The sequence below is a fragment of the Saccopteryx leptura genome, chromosome 2, assembly GCF_036850995.1.
Source record: "Saccopteryx leptura isolate mSacLep1 chromosome 2, mSacLep1_pri_phased_curated, whole genome shotgun sequence".
Lineage (NCBI taxonomy): Eukaryota > Metazoa > Chordata > Mammalia > Chiroptera > Emballonuridae > Saccopteryx > Saccopteryx leptura.
Window position 1 is genome coordinate 182,404,336 of NC_089504.1, and position 16,627 is coordinate 182,420,962.

At 49.3% G+C, this 16,627-nt stretch overlaps 1 long non-coding RNA gene across 3 annotated transcripts; it reads left to right on the forward strand.

Moving 5' to 3' along the window:
- The first annotated feature begins 82 nt into the window (after positions 1 to 82).
- On the forward strand, positions 83 to 5,036 carry LOC136395230 (uncharacterized). Of its 3 annotated transcripts, XR_010749296.1 has the most exons (4): positions 83 to 1,282; positions 3,192 to 3,261; positions 3,531 to 3,662; positions 3,942 to 5,036. It is a non-coding gene; the product is annotated as an uncharacterized lncRNA (long non-coding RNA). The 3 variants fall into 3 exon arrangements; XR_010749294.1 differs by having other exon boundaries at positions 3,106 to 3,662; XR_010749295.1 differs by having other exon boundaries at positions 3,192 to 3,662.
- Positions 5,037 to 16,627: the final 11,591 nt, after the last annotated feature.

Here is a 16,627-nt window from a genome sequence, read left to right on the forward strand (position 1 = left end):
GGGGTCGGGCGCGGCTCAGTGATGGGTACACGTAGTGCTGGGTTGGGTTTCGTAAACCCCCGCTGTCTGCAGGATGGGAGGCGGCTACGTGGCGGTGCGCACGCTCCGCTGGGCAGAAGGGGTGGTAAAGGGCTGGCGCTTTGGCTGGGCTGGGTAGGCGGAGAAGGTTACAGCGCACCAACAAATATCGCAAATGGTTTCTTAGTGTTGCTCGAGACGTGATGCTAAAAGCTTTGCAGGGATGTCCTATTAATATATTCAACAACCTTACGAAATGAATCTTACTAACCGTCTCTTTTTTTGCAAATGAAGAGCCTGAGGCTGGCCTCCAGGCTCGTGGGCTTAATGTAATCAAATGTTTTATATTCTGAGCTATACTGTTTCCGTACGTTATATACTCCTGCGCTACATTTTTTCGTTTGTTTTGTTTTTTGTTTGTTTGTTTATAGAGAAAGGAGAGAAAGAAGGGGAGAAGCGGGAAGCATCAACTAGTAGTAGTTGCTTCCCGTCTGTGCTTAGACTGGGCAAGCACTGGTTTCGAACCTGCGGCCTCAGCGTTCCAGGTCAACAGTTTATCGACTGTTCCACGACAGGTCAGCTTCCCGAGCTCCATTTCATGTAACCTTTCACTCACTGGGCCATTCCATTATAGGAGAAGAGAATTTCTAATTAAAAAAGCACAGTGACATGAAACGTCATATTGTTCAGGAACAAAGGAGTTTGGTGTGAGTTAAGAAAGTTAACTTGGAGTCAATAATGTGAAGTGAAGGATACAAACATTTACTGAGTGTAAGGTTGGTGGATAATGGGGGATGGTCACTTGGAAAACTCAGACCCGTGAACTTTGGCTAGGACCGCCCACAACCAAGCGCGCCAAAGGAGGCTTCACAGGAACTGTTTGGAAAAAAAATGACCGTCTACCAGCCAGTGGGATTTCACCACGTCATGTTAGCTTGACTTCCCTAGAGGGACCCCTTTAAATATCTCCAGCGGGGTTTAATCCTTGCAACTTCCCTGGCCTTCATCTTACCTCGGGGCCAGGGAACCTTGCCGGGCAGGATGTGCGCTCTGTACTGAATAAAGCCTTTTTGTTATTCCACACTTGGTGGCTCTGAGCCCCATTCCTTCCTTCTCGGCGGGGAAAAATACCTTACATTTTGGTGCCGAAAACCTGGGAGGAGTTAGAAGTCTGCAAGGACCGCTCCTCTTCCTCATCTCCGAGAAAGAACCAGGAGAAAGAACCAGGATCTACGACCTTCCACCCACTTCGGCACACGGTGCGGTAAGTCCCCTGCCTCGAGCCTTCCTCTCAGTTCTTTCCTTCGAGACTCCCTGGCCAAAACCGTAGCTACGTCAGGGAAGTCTTTTCCGTCCGTCACATCCACTTTACCTTTTCCAGACCTTGAGTTTTTAGGATGCTAATACTCAATACTGACCACTCCGAGGACTGAGGGCAGCTGTGGGGGCACAGGAATCTCCCTCCCTAAGGCAGAAGAAACCGTTCTTCTCCACTGTGGCCAGGCCACAGAACCCACTCAATTAGCCTCCTGAAGGGACTTTCGGTGTTAACACCCTCACCAATTTAACTATCTCCAAAAAAGCTGGGAAGCCCTGGCTGGTTGGCTCAGCGGTACAGCGTCGGCCTAGCATACGGAGGACCCGGGTTCGATTCCCGGCCAGGGCACACAGGAGAAGCGCCCATTTGCTTCTCCACCCCTCCACCGCGCTTTCCTCTCTGTCTCTCTCTTCCCCTCCCGCAGCCAAGGCTCCATTGGAGCAAAGATGGCCCGGGCGCTGGGGATGGCTCTGTGGCCTCTGCCTCAGGCACTAGAGTGGCTCTGGTCGCAATATGGCGACGCCCAGGATGGGCAGAGCGTCGCCCCATGGTGGGCGTGCCGGGTGGATCCCGGTCGGGCGCATGCGGGAGGCTGTCTGACTATCACTCCCTGTTTCCAGCTTCAGAAAAATGAAAAAAAAAAAAAAAAAAAAAAAGCTGGGAACTGATGGAAGATCTCTTACATACACAGCTTCTAATTATTCGCGCACCCGTCCTTAATCTCTGTGCTGCCTGTTCCACAGCGCAGGCCTTTTCTGGCCAGAGAAACCTCCCCCTAAAACCTCCACTCCTAATCTTTCCTTCTCCGCAGACTCCCAACTCTCTCTCCCTCCTGTCTGACCCCCGGGGGCGCCCTTCTCCCGGGACTTTTCTCTGGGGTGCCCTTCTCTTGGGACTTTTCTCTGGTCCCTCTGCAGACCTCTTTTGTGCTCAGGTCTCTTCTCTCTGAGAGCCCCCTCCCCTTCCTTTGCAAAAACCTGTTTCTTATTCACCACTACCATTCTCTTTCTCCTCCCCTGCTGGCCAGGAGCCCTTCCCTTCTCCACTGTGTTCTTAAACCCCTCCTCTGTGAGGCCATTCTCAGCCTGGCATTGGCTCTTACACCGGTTTTCAGGACGTCCAACCCCAATTTTCTTGCAGGAAGTTCCTGCCCTGTCCTGCCTTTGGCTCCAGTGTTTCCTGCGGGATCTGGGTGCCGGGCTCCCCATGAGCCCCCCTCCTCTTATTCCCAATCTCCCAAACCCCTATCCAGAACCTGTGAACATGGCATTTAAAGTTTTTTGGTTTTTTTCTAATTTTTTTTTCTTTTCTTTTTTTTCTTTTTTCTTTTAAAGATTTTATTTATTCATTTTATTTTATTTATTTTGTTTTGTATTTTTCTGAAGCTGGAAACGGGGAGAGACAGTCAGACAGACTCCCGCATGCGCCCGACCAGGATCCACCCGGCACGCCCACCAGGGGCGACGCTCTGCCCACCAGGGGGCAATGCTCTGCCCCTCCGGGGCGTCGCTCTGCCACGACCAGAGCCACTCTAGCGCCTGGGACAGAGGCCAAGGAGCCATCCCCAGCGCCCGGGCCATCTTTGCTCCAATGGAGCCTTGGCTGCGGGAGGGGAAGAGAGAGACAGAGAGGAAGGAGGGGGGGGGGTGAAGAAGCAAATGGGCGCTTCTCCTATGTGCCCTGGCCGGGAATCGAACCCGGGTCCCCCGCACGCCAGGCCGACGCTCTACTGCTGAGCCAACCGGCCAGGGCCTATTTATTCATTTTAGAGAGAAGAGAGTTGTGAGAGAGAGAGATTGAGAGAGAGAAGGGGGGAGGAGCAGGAAGCATCAACTCCCATATGTGCCTTGACCAGGCCAGCCCAGGGCTTTGAACCTGTGAACTCGGCATTCCAGGTTGATGCTTTATCCACTGCGCCACCGCAGGTAAGGCCGCATTTAAAATTTTTAACGGTCCCAATTAGTAGAAACAGGCCAAAGCTGTTCGCCAGGCCCGCATGCAGCAGAAGGTAACGCTCCAAACCCAAACTCTTGTGGCAACCCTGAGACCAGCAGAGCCACCAGCAGCTTGCTTTAAGTGTGGTAAGCAGGACCACTGGTCCCGGCAGGGCCCCTGCCTGCAGCTGCCCACTGAGCCCTGCCCTGACTGCAAACAGCCCAGTCACTGGCAGAGTGATTGCCCCTTTGGGCAACAGGTTTTTCCTCAGCGCCTCTACGTGGAGGACAAGCCGCCCGAATGGGAAGGCCAATCCAGCCAGGTGGGCACATCGCTCAAACTCCTAAGACACAGCCTGGACTCGGAGAACCCAGGGTTCTGCAACAAGTGGGTAAGTCCATCTCATTTCTTGTGGACATGGGGGCTACCTTCTCTGTTTTGCCATCACACTCTGGACCTCTAGTTCCCTCACAGGTCTCAGTTATGGGAATGGATAGGACTCCTTTCTTTCCCCTTTTTACGCTACTCCTGACATGCAGTTTTGCCTCAAGCTTGCCTCCTTACAGAACCACTGGCAGTCAGAACCACTGGACTCCATCCATCTCCAGCTCACCAAAAGGCTGGACCCTGCAAATCCCCCTATTACTCCTCTTTTTTAAAATCCTTACAGGACCGCATCTGCGAAGTTTCTCCAGTCACAGCCACACAGATGTTCCTCCTGACACCCCTCCAAGCCACCACCTTCCAATCTGCCCCTCCCCACGACGCCCCTAATCAGCAGGAAGTAGCCAGATGAATAAACAGCGCCCCTTTTCTATTTAACACAAAAGGTCGGCCTGATCTGTAGTGGCGCAGTGGATAAAGCCGTCGACCTAGAAATGCTGAGTTCGCCGGTTCGAAACTCTGGGCTTGCCTGGTCAAGGCACATATGGGAGTTGATGCTTCCAGCTCCTCCCCCCCTTCTCTCTCTCTGTTTCTCCTCTCTCTCTCTCTGTCTCTCCCTCTCCTCTCTAAAATGAATAAATAAATAAAATAAATTTAAAAAATAAAACCAAAAGGTCAGAATCTAAGGTCGGTGGATAATGGGGGATGGTCACTTGGAAAACTCAGACCCGTGAACTTTGGCTAGGACCGCCCACAACCAAGCGCGCCAAAGGAGGCTTCACAGGAACTGTTTGGAAAAAAAGTGACCGTCTACCAGCCAGTGGGATTTCACCACGTCATGTTAGCTCGACTTCCCTAGAGGGACCCCTTTAAATATCTCCCGCGCGGTTTAATCCTTACAACTTCCCTGGCCTCCATCTTACCTCGGGGCCAGGGAACCTTGCCGGGCGGGATGCGTGCTCTGTACTGAGTAAAGCCTTTTTGTTATTCCACACTTGGTGGCTCTGAGCCCCATTCCTTCCTTCTCGGCGGGGAAAAATACCTTACACTGAGTACCTACTAAAGGGTGTTTATTGCAATTCTGGGGAGAACTTAACCCGATTTCCTTCCATCACTGAATCCCTTTTCCAAATAAAGTTTTTCTCTCTGTATTCTCATATTATATCATTTGTACTTCATTTATAGCACTTATTACAATCATACTTTCATTATTTTTTTAAAGATTTTATTCATTTTAGGGAGAGGGAAAGAGAGAAGGGAGAGAAAAGGGGAGAGGAGCAGGAAGCATCAACTCCCATGTGTGCCTTGACCAGGCAAGCCAAGGTTTTGAACTGGGGATCTCAGTGTTCCAGGTCAATGCTTTATCCACTGTGCAACCACAGGCCAGGTGTAATCATCATACTTTTTTTTTTTTTTTTTTTTTTTTGAAGCTGGAAACAGGGAGAGACAGTCAGACAGACTCCTGCATGCGCCCGACCGGGATCCACCTGGCACGCCCACCAGGGGCGACGCTCTGCCCATCCTGGGCGTCGCCATGTTGCGACCAGAGCCACTCTAGCGCCTGAGGCAGAGGCCACAGAGCCATCCCCAGCGCCCGGGCCATCTTTGCTCCAATGGAGCCTTGGCTGCTGGAGGGGAAGAGAGAGACAGAGAGGAAAGCGCGGCGGAGGGGTGGAGAAGCAAATGGGCGCTTCTCCTGTGTGCCCTGGCCGGGAATCGAACATCATCATACTTTTATTAAAGTCATTTCTGTATGTAGATTTGTCTCTGGGATTTATCCTAGTCTTATCATAAATGGGTAGTCTATAAATGTTGAATGAAATAGAAGCCATCACCTCTTATATGATAAACAGTGACCAGTTGGCATACTAGAAATAGGTGTAAGTGAGAAATTGAGAAATCTAAATTGGAGCCCCAATTCTGTGATTGAAATGTCATGCACGGTCTTGGTATTTTTTTTGTTTTGTTTTTATTAATTTTAGAGAGAGAAAGGGAGAGAAGGAGACAGGAACATTGGTCTGTTCCTGCATATACCCTGACGGGATCAAACCCACAACCTCTGTGCTTCGAAACGTGCTCTAACCAACCGAGCAGTCCGGGCAGGGCAAGATCTTAGTGTTCTCATTGAAAAAGAATTACTGAAGCATGTGTTCTCTTAGCTCCCTTCTAGCCCCTGGATTACGTAGTTCTGGATAGTTACTCTCCATAACTCCTCCAGTTCCTTCTGTTTGCTTTATTTCTTCTCTTAACACTTCCTCTTCCTGAGCTATGAAAATACTCCAAGTGTCAACTCAGCTCTTCCCAAAGACAGCAAGAGCAACCAGCCAAGACAGCTAGAGAGTGTCCATGCCACACTGGGTCTCCTGGCTCCCTCCAGAATCTAGCTAGCTGGCTAGGGCCTGAGATGAAAGAGATGGCAAAAGGTGTTGGGGAGCTGTTCTTGGCGGTTGGTTATTCTACTCAGGATTTCCTCATCTTCAGGTTCCAAGTGTGGAGTTGGTCTTTCTGGTGAATCCTCCATCTGTTGGCATTCTCAGTACCTAATTGATAGTTTCTGCTTGATAGCTAAATGGTTTTTTTTTTATTAAGAACCAAACTTTAATATTTCAAGGACATCCCAAAGGAGTTACCGGTGGGGTTACAGAAGTTCCCACTCATGCTGCGATAGCAAAATCAATAATTCTGAAAAGATAAAGAATTACCTCTGGGTACATAAAAACAATATATTAAAGGATGTCACAAAGTGCAAAAAAGGAGACATTCAGCAGAGCAAAAACAAGCAGCAGGCTGATTGTCCTAACAAGAGGGCAGAGAAACTCCTTCTGGAGTTCAGTCCCAGGAAATAGAGCTGCCTCAGGCAAAAAGAGGTCCAGGCAGGGCTTTGATAGATTCTTATTACAATTAGTCAAAGGCAAACTCAAAAGAAAACCGGGGTTCAGATTCCCCGTGACTGTAGAAACTTGTAACGAAGAGAACCTTTAACCAAACATCTCATATGTAGGCTGAACAACTGAGCAGTGAGACTTAGCCAGTGAATCTGACCCCGGGCTGACATTTCTGCACCTGAGCTCTGAGCTCCTCAGGCAGGACAGCCTGGAATTGCTCCTGCACCAGCATTTCCACAATCTGCTCCTTTGTGTGAATATCAGGTCTCAGCCACTGCCTAGCAAGCTCCAGGAGACGTCTGAGGACATCCCTGGGCCCAGCTGCATCCTCATAGCGGAACTTTCTGAACATCTGTCTGCCTAAAGGCCACAGGGTTGAGAGGATTCCTTCCTGGCATGGCTTCAACATCTTCGACACAGTCTTCATCAAGGGAAGAGAGAGACAGAGAGGAAGGAAAGGGGGAGGGGTGGAGAAGCAGATGGGCGCTTCTCCTGTGTGCCCTGTCCGGGAATTGAACCCGGGACTCCTGCACGCCAGGCCGATGCTCCACCACTGAGCCAACCGGCCAGGGCCTGGTGAGCTTTTGCTCAAACCAGATGAACCCACGCTCAAGCTGGTGATCTCGGGGTCTCGAACCTGGGTCTTCCGCATCCCAGTCCAACGCTCTATCCACTGCGCCACTGCCTGGTCAGGCAGCATAGTTATTTTGAGTCATCCATTTTATTTCATATATGAATACATTCTATTTTATTGCTGAGTAGTATGCTATTGTATGGATAAGCAACAATTTATCATTCATTTGTTGACGGACCTTTGTTTGTTTACAGTTTGGGGTTGTTGGGGCTGTATTACAAATAGGGCTGCTATGAACATTCATTCCCAAATCTTTGTATGGACTTTTGTTCATTTTCTCTTGGGTGAATACCTAGAAGTGAATGGCTGGATCACAAAGTTAAGGCAGATGTATACTTACCTTTTTGAGAATCTAACAAACTGATTTTTAAAGTAGTTGTATCATTTAATTTTTTTTTTTTTTTTTTCATTTTAGAGAGGAGAGAGAGAAGGGGGAGAAGCAGGAAGCATCAACTCCCGTACGTGCCTTGCCCAGGCAAGCCCAGGGTCCCAAACCGATGACCTCAGCATTCCAGATCAATGCTTTATACACTGCGCCACCACAGGTCAGGCTAATAAAAAATTTTTAAGAGATAGAGAGGGGCCTGACCTATGGTGGCACAGTGGGTAAAGTGTTGACCTGCAATGCTGAGGTCGCTGGTTCAAAACCCTGGGCTTGCCTGGTCAAGACACATATGGGAGTTGATGCTTCCTGCTCTCTCCCCCTAAAAATAAATAAATAAGTTAATTTAAAAAAAACCTTTCTTTTAAGAGACAGAGAGGGGAAGGGAGAGAGATGAGAAGCATCAACTTGTAGCTGCAGCACTTTAGTTGTTCATTGATTTCTTTTCATACATGCCTTGACCAGGGGGCTCCAGTCCAGGAAGTGACCCCTTGCTCAAGCCAGCGACCTTGGGCTCAAGCAAGTGACCATGGGTTCATGTTGATGAGACCATGCTCAAGCTGGTGACCTCGGAGTTTCAAACCCAGGGCCTGAGCATCCCAGGTCGACACTCTATCCACTGCACCACCACTGGTCAGGCTGTAAATATTACTTTAAATTTCCCATTGTCCGTTGCTAATGTATAGAAATACAATTGATTTCTGTATATTAACTTTGCATATATTTGATTTTGATGTATGAGATTTAGTTGCTATTTCTCTAAACTTTCTCTTGTTGTCTAGTATTAAATTCTAGATTCTCAGGACAAACTTTTAGGGAGGAAAAAAATAAATATTTACTAGAACCAGTTTTATTACAGCCTCAGATACTTTCTTCAACAACTTTGCCAGTGACCAGCTATGGGAGGACACAAGTGGCCTTCCCAGACCTCAAACAGCCCCAGGTTGCCTTTGAAAAGCATCCAGGCCTCCACGCGCGCGGTCCGCCACGTGGGCTGTGCTGGGTGGCTGGTTAAAAAAAAAAAAAAAGAAAAGCATCCAGACTTATGCTTGGGATGCTCTCATAGCTCAAGAAGATGAAGATGAGGAGGTCTAGTCTTTTCCTGACTTGCCAGGGATCTTTTATCTGTGCTTTTACTATTATTTTTTATGATAGGATTTTTGGGGATTTTTTTTCTGAGAGTGAGAGAGAGGGACAGGCAGGGACAGACGATAAGAAGGGAAAGTGATGAGAAGCATCAACTTGTTGCAGCAACTTAGTCATCCATTGGTTGCTTTCTCATATGTGCCTTGACTGGGGGGCTTCAGTTGAGCCAGAGACCCCTTCCTCAAGCCAGCAACCTTGGGCTCAAGCCAACGACCTTGGGATCATGTTGATGATCCTGTGCTCAAGCCAGCGCCCCTGCAATCAAGCTGATGACCCTACACTTAAGCTAAGGAGCCTGCACTCAAGCTGGCGACCATGGGATTTTGAACCTGGAACCTTAAGGCATTCAGGGTCGACACTCTATCCACTTCGCAACCACTGGTCAGGCAAATTCCCACTGTTTTATTTTTATTTATTTATTTATTTATTTATTTTTATTTTGTATTTTTCTGAAGTTGGAAATGGGGAGGCCGTCAGACAGACTCCCTCATGCGCCTGACCAGGATCCACCCGGCACGCCCACCAGGGGGCGATGCTCTGCCCATCTGGGGCTTTGCTCTGTTGCTACCAGAGCCATTCTAGCACCTGAGGCAGAGGCCACAGAGCCATCCTCAGCGCCTGGATCAACTTTGCTCCAATGGAGCCTTGGCTGCAGGAGGGGAAGAGAGAGACAGAGAGGAAGGAGAGGGAGAGGGGTGGAGAAGCAGATGGGTGCTTCTCCTGTGTGCCCTGGCTGGGAATCGAATCCGGGACTCCTGCACGCCAGGCCGACGCTCTACCACTGAGCCAACCGGCCAGGGCCTCTTCTGTCTCTTTGATATGCTTCCATCCTTTTGTTTTTGGAGTGCTTACTTTCTGGTTCTACAAGATGCTCTAGCTTATCTTGTTTTTCCCTGCCCCATGTCTACAATCAGCTGTTTCTGGAAGGAGTTCCAGTCCAATACTTTTATTGGAGAATAGTATTTGGAAACCAAGATCTAGATTCTAGGAATGCTCACTGCTGTTGGGGTGTCATTGTTTTGAGGTCCTCTCAGTGAACAGAGTTAGGTAATATAAGCATGTATGTTAACCTGTGTATATACACGTTTGTACTTGTTACATATATATAAACATGAGTTCATATTGATGTCTCAAACTTTATTCTAGCTCCCCCCTTACTTATCTGTAACTCCTTTCTCTAACAATGAGAAACCTGGCTCCCACTCTTCATTACTTATTTGATCTACCCTGGTATACATGTAAAGCAGTTTTCAAAAATTGTAACCCATAAGCCCATCAGAAAAATGATCAGCCCAGGCCAGCTGGCTCAGTGGTGGAGCATTGGCCTGGTATGTGGATGTCCCAGGTTCAATTCCCAGTCAGGGCACACAGGAGAAGTGCTCATCTGTTGTTCCACCCTTCCCTCTCTCACCGCTCTCTCTCTCTTTTCTCCTCCTGCAGCCATACCTCAATTGGAGAGAGTTGGTCCTGGGTGCTGAGGATGGTTCCATGGCCTCCACCTCAGGTGCTAAGAAGAGCTCAGTTGTTGAGCAACGGAGCAACACCCTAGATGGGCAGAGCATCGTCCCCTAGTCAGTGGGCTTGCCCGGTAGATCCTGGTTGGGGCACATGCAGGAGTCTGTCTCTGCCTCCCCTCCTCTCACTGAATAAAAAAAAAAATTATCAGCTAGAGTACAGTGTTTATTTAGGGTATGCTGTTCCTTTTATCTATAGGCCTAACAGTTTTCAGTCAAAACACTGTCTTTGATTTTTTAAGTGATTTTTTAAATGTGTAATGGATAGACAAATATTAACCCTAAGCTCCCAGAAAGTATAGTTTTCCCTATTTGTGTTTATATATCCAGTTATATCCATATAAATGGATACTTTATTAATCTATTGAATATACTTTATTTAATTAACTACAAAAAAGCAAATCTCAGATTCCCAGTAGCTGCTTTTGTCCACTAATGATTTCTAGCTCCCAACTGTCTGGCTGACTCAGGACCTGTCTAGAAAATTATTCTGTTCCTTCCCAGCTCTTCTCTGATACCAATGGAACACTGGGAATCTAGGCAAAATATACACCATGCACACATACACTGTCCTGCTCCCCTGGCTCTTTACCTTCGTATCTGTTACACAAAGATGTGCTTTCCTACCTGAAACACCCTCCACTTTCCCCTCTCTTCAACCATACTCATCTCTTCTCCCAAATCCTATTATAAAAGCTTATTCTCTTGGAAACCCTCTTTGATTTATTCTGGAGCATAGTTTCCCTCTCCTATTGAATCCCAAACACACTCTGGGCCTCTCAACTCAGAACAAGGGGAGGAAGAGAAAAAGAGAGAGGAGGGGCTGAAGGGGCACAAGGGCCAAAAGCCCTGCTACGGCAGCCTAAGCTCACTCAGAAATACCAGACTGACAGAGCCTTAAGGAGAGCTGAGATGCACCCCCTTCACCCCTGATGCCGTACCCCAAGACTGCCTTTACTCCCACCAAAAACACTAACCTTTACTTAAATCAATTCCAAACTCTTTATGTGTGCTGGTAGCTGGGAGCCTAGAGATGAAAAAGATGTGGTGCCCCTGGTCTCAAAGAACTGACGTTCTAACTGGAAAAATGAGACACACAAAAATATAAACAAAAATGTATGATAACAACAAAATAATGTGGATGAATCCAGAGGAAGGCAGACAGCCAGCCAAGCAGGTGAAAGAAGAGATGGCAAGATTTGGTTTGTGGTGAGGGGTGTGTAGGGAGAGTTTAATTTTTGTGAGCTGAAAGCCTCAAGTCCAGGGGAAAAAATTATCTCTGAGCATCAATTATGCTACACTTTCACTTCCCCTTGTCTCAGTTGATGCCCAGAGACGGGAAGCTGCCAGGGGTTCTGGGGAAGGTGATCCAACCAGCTAGGTGAAGCTAGTGCTTCCAAGGTCATTGTCCACAGGGCCATGAGTGCCAGATGAAAGCATGGGTTCTGTGGAGAGCTGAGAGACGGAGGGACATGGAGTTCCACCAAAGGCCTCTGAGAAGGAAAGAGTCACAGGACTGCCTCAGCAGGACCGATTGGGAGGCTGCATGTGGGACAGATGGGAGAGAGGCTAGAGAAGAGCCAGGGTTACTACAACAGTTCCCATCAGGCCCACGCCAGACTTAGTCCATGTCATGATGTGGTTGTTGATTCTCCTCTCTGGTTTTATTTTACTTTTTAAAAGATTTTATTTATTGATTTTAGAAGAAAGAGAAAGGTGGAGGGGTGAGTGAGTGTGTGTGTGTGTGTGTGTGTGTGTGTGTGTGTGTGTGTGTGTGTGACAGAGACAGAGAGAGACAGACAGGAAGGTAGAGAGATGAGGAGCATCAATTTTTCACTGTGGCACTATAGTTGTTCACTGATTTGCTTTCTCATATGTGCCTTGACTGGGGGCTACAGCAGAGAGAGTGACCCCTTGCTCAAGCCAGTGACCTTGGGCTTCAAGCCAGTAACCTTTGGGCTCAAGCCAGCGATCATAGAGTCATGTCTATGACCCCACGCTCAAGCCAGATGAGCCCGTGCTCAAGCTAGCAACCTTGGGGTTTCAAACCTGGGTTCTCTGCATCCCAGTCCAATGCTCTATCCTCGGTTCCACCGCCTAGTCAGGCAGAAGCTACTTCTTGTAGGTGCCTTGATCTGGCAAGCCCTGGGTTTCAAACCAGCCACCTTAGCATTCCAGGTTGATGCTTTATCCACTGCACCACCACAGGTCAGGCCTCTCGGAGTTTTTTGTTTATGGACTATGCCACCACTTGTCTTTCCTCAGACTCAAGATCAAAAGGGTCCAGGCAGGCAGGCCCCCTCCTTTACAACCTTGTTCTTTTTTTTTTTTTTTTAAATTTTATTTATTCATTTTAGAGAGGAGAGGGAGAGAGAGAGGAGAGATAGAGAGAAGGGGGGAGGAGCTGGAAGCATCAACTCCCATATGTGCCTTGACCAGGCAAGCCCAGGGTTTCGAACCGGCGACCTCAACATTTCCAGGTCGACACTTTACCCACTGCGCCACCACAGGTCAGGCATACAACCTTGTTCTTAAAAGGAAGTCAGCACCTGGAGGTGTCAAGAATTTAGAGTGCGGGGATGGGTGTAAGAGATGCAGAACATAAGTAATCAGGAGAACAGAATATAACGTGCAAGAGGAGGAGAAAGTCCAGGCAGTTTATTTATGGAAAAACCTAAGTTAACAGTCCAAGCTGTCTAGCTTTTTCATAGCCCTGGCAGAAGCTTTCAGCAAAATCCTCTAGGGCAGAGGCCAGACAGGCAGTGGCCAGACAGATTCCCAGGGCTTTGCACCTTGGCCCTGGATGCTGAGGTACAGGGCATCCCAAAAGTCATGAGTCTCAGTCTGCAAGAAAGAGCCTGGTTAGACCCCAGTACTGACAGCATACAGCTCTGAACATCCATGCTGGAGGGATAGGGAAAGGGGAAGTGCAGTGCTGCGGTGGTGGCTGATACTGAATTGTGCAACCCCATTTAGACTGCAGGGAGGAACCAAGCTGGGCGGGTGGGAGCATTAAATAGGAGAGATGTGTAGCAGCGATGGTGGTGGCAGTGATGTGGGAGGGGAAAGAGGGGAGTTTGAGAAGGGAGTATTGAGAAGACCACCTGACCTGTGGTGACGCAGTGGATCGAGTGCCGACCCTGGAATGCTGAGGTTGCTGGTTCAAAACCCTGGGCTTGCCCGGTCAAGGCACATATGGGAGTTGATGCTTCCTGCTCCTACCCCCCTTCTCTCTCTCTCCGTCTCTCTCTCTCTCTGTCTCTCTTCTCTAAAATGAATAAATTTTAAAAAAGAGAGAAGAGATTGGTGGATATAAGAGGCTAGCAGAATATTGGGCTTGTCTGCAATATAGCCCACAAAGGAAGAGCACAGGCATATTTCTAAAACCACATTGGGATCCTGCAGGGAGCACAGCCATCTCGTCTCCATCCCAACTTCCCATAGGCCTGTCTGTCTTATTAGGAGCAAGGAGCTAAGCCCAAGATAAAAAGTGCTTGCCAGAACCATGTACAGAGCAAAATAAAGTGATACAGTCTGGGAACAAAACAGAGCTCTGCACCCTGTGGTCAGAGCTTGGGGCAGGAGGTCACAGAGCTTCTGCAGAGTGGAGGAGAGCTGTCTCCTCCCACTCCCCCAACCCTCCTTCTCCCTACCTGTCCAATCTGTGTTAGTGTCTTTCTTAGAGGAGCTGGAGGTTCCCACTCCCAAGTTGTGGGTTCTAGGGTCCCTGAGAAGGCCTGGAGGGTGGTGCCGAGAGTGGGGTTCTTCTGTTTTGTATTTACCTAAAAGTTCAGGAAGCCCTGACATTCTTGCTTGGAGGCCGGAAATTTAAACTTAGTCACTGCCCAAAGTCCTTGTTTTAGGAAAGAATGAGATGGCTGTTGCATAACCCAGAGCCAGGCAAGTGTGAATTGCTGTGGGAAAAGGTCCTTCTTCCTCCCTCTAAGAAGGAAGGCTGGGCTAGAAGTGCTAGGGATGAGCAGAGTCTGGGTCAGGGCAGTGGGGGGTGAGGAGGCAGACCTGTGTAGTGAAGGCCTTCAAACTGACAGACAGAAATGCCCAGATAATTCACCTTCGGATACCCTTGGGCATAGCACAGCCTGATGAATTCAGATAACCGACTGGTTGATATTGGCTGGGGATGGAGTGGGGGACAGGTTCTGGGAAAGAAGAGAAATGGAAGGTAGGCTGACCTGAATGAGGTGGGGGAGAGTAGTGGCGATGAGGTGCGCTGCCCTCGGCCACTGTTCCCAGGAGCACCCACAGTATGGGTTCCCCTCCAGAATTGCAAATAGCCACCCCCTCACCTCCCAGGTGTTCAGCCAGTTCTTACCCTCATACACTCGCCCTCTGCAATACTTCCAGAATCCCGTGGCCCCACTACAAAAAAACTCAAGTTCATTCAAGTTTTGCCTCCCTACCTCCCTCCTTGCCCCAAACCCCTCTACCATCTTAGCCCAGTCTGGCCCGCCTGACACCTGTTTTCCCCACAGTCACATTTCAGGGAGAGTTCTCTTGCCCTTCCCCATACTGCTCTTCCTCTCCTTGTCCTTGGTTTACTTTCTCCCATCAGCAGTCGGTGCTCCCAAGACCCCGTTATTCATTACCTTGGCTTTATTTCTCCTCTTTTCATTCACCCCCATCCCTCTCATGACCCCACACACCATCCCTTCTCCACCCACTTTAAAATTGTTTTAATGGCCTGACCAGGCGGTGGCACAATGGATAGAGCGTCAGACTGGGGTGCAGAGGACCCATGTTCAAGACCCCCGAGGTCACCAGCTTGAGCACGGGCTCATCTGGTTTGAGCAAGGCTCACCAGCTTGGACCCAAGGTCGCTGGCTTGAGCAAGGGGTTACTCGGTCTGCTGAAGGCCCATGGTCAAGGCACATATGAGAAAGCAATCAATGAACAACTGCAGGGGTCCCCAAACTTTTTACACAGGGGGCCAGTTCACTGTCCCTCAGACGGTTGGAGGGCTGCCACATACAGTGTTCCTCTCACTGACCACCAATGAAAGAGGTGCCCCTTCCAGAAGTGAGGTGGGCTGGATAAATGGCCTCGGGGTGGCATGTGGCCCGTGGGTCATAGTTTGGGGACACCTGAACTAAGATGTCGCAATGAAAAACTGATGATTGAGGCCCTGGCCGGTTGGCTCAGTGGTAGAGCGTCGGCCTGGCGTGTGGGGGACCCGGGTTCGATTCCTGGCCAGGGCACATAGGAGAAGCGCCCATTTGCTTCTCCACCCCCTCCTCCTTCCTCTCTGTCTCTCTCTTCCCCTCCCACAGCCAAGGCTCCATTGGAGCAAAGATGGACCGGGCGCAGGGGATGGCTCCTTGGCCTCTGCCCCAGGCATTAGAATGGCTCTGGTCGTGGCAGAGCGACGCCCCGGAGGGGCAGAGCATCGCCCCCTGGTGGGCAGAGCGTTGCCCCTGGTGGGCGTGCCGGGTGGATCCCGGTCGGGCGCATGCGGGAGTCTGTCTGACTGTCTCTCCCCGTTTCCAGCTTCAGAAAAGAAAAGAAAAGAAAAAAAAAAAAAGAAAAAAAGAAAAACTGATGATTGAGCCTGACCTGTGGTGGCGCAGTGGATAAAGCATCAACCTGGAATGCTGAGGTTGCTGGTTCGAAACCCTCGGCTTGCCTAGTCAAGGCACATACAACAAGCAACCAATTAACAACTAAAGTGGAGCAACTATGAGTGATACTCACTCCCCCCATCCCTTATCTCTGTAAAATCAATTAATAAAATCTTAAAAAAGGCCCTGGCCGGTTGGCTCAGCGGTAGAGCGTCAGCTTGGCGTGTAGGGGACCCGGGTTCGATTCCCGGCCAGGGCACATAGGAGAAGCACCCATTTGCTTCTCCACCCTCCCCCCTCCTTCCTCTCTGTCTCTCTCTTCCCCTCCCGCAGCCAAGGCTCCATTGGAGCAAAGATGGCCCGGGCGCTGGGGATGGCTCCTTGGCCTCTGTCCCAGGCGCTAGAGTGGCTCTGGTCGCGGCAGAGCGACGCCCCGGAGGGGCAGAGCATCGCCCCCTGGTGGGCAGAGCGTCGCCCCTGGTGGGCGTGCCGGTGGATCCCGGTGGGGCGCATGTGGGAGTCTGTCTGACTGTCTCTCCCCGTTTCCGGCTTCAGAGAAATACAAAAAAAAAAAAAAAAAAGAAAAACTGATGATTGATGCTTCTTTTTCCATTCCTGTCTGTCTATCCCTGTCTATCCCTCTCTCTGACTCTCTCTGTCTCTGTAAAACAATTTTTTTTAATGTATTGATTAATTTTAGACAAAGAGAGGAAAAGAAGGAAGAGAGAGAAAGAGAGAAGCATTCACTTGTTCCATTTAATTGTGCATCCACTGTTTGCTTTCCATATGTGCCCAAACCACAACCTTTGGTGAGGTCGCTCTGACTTAGCCAGAG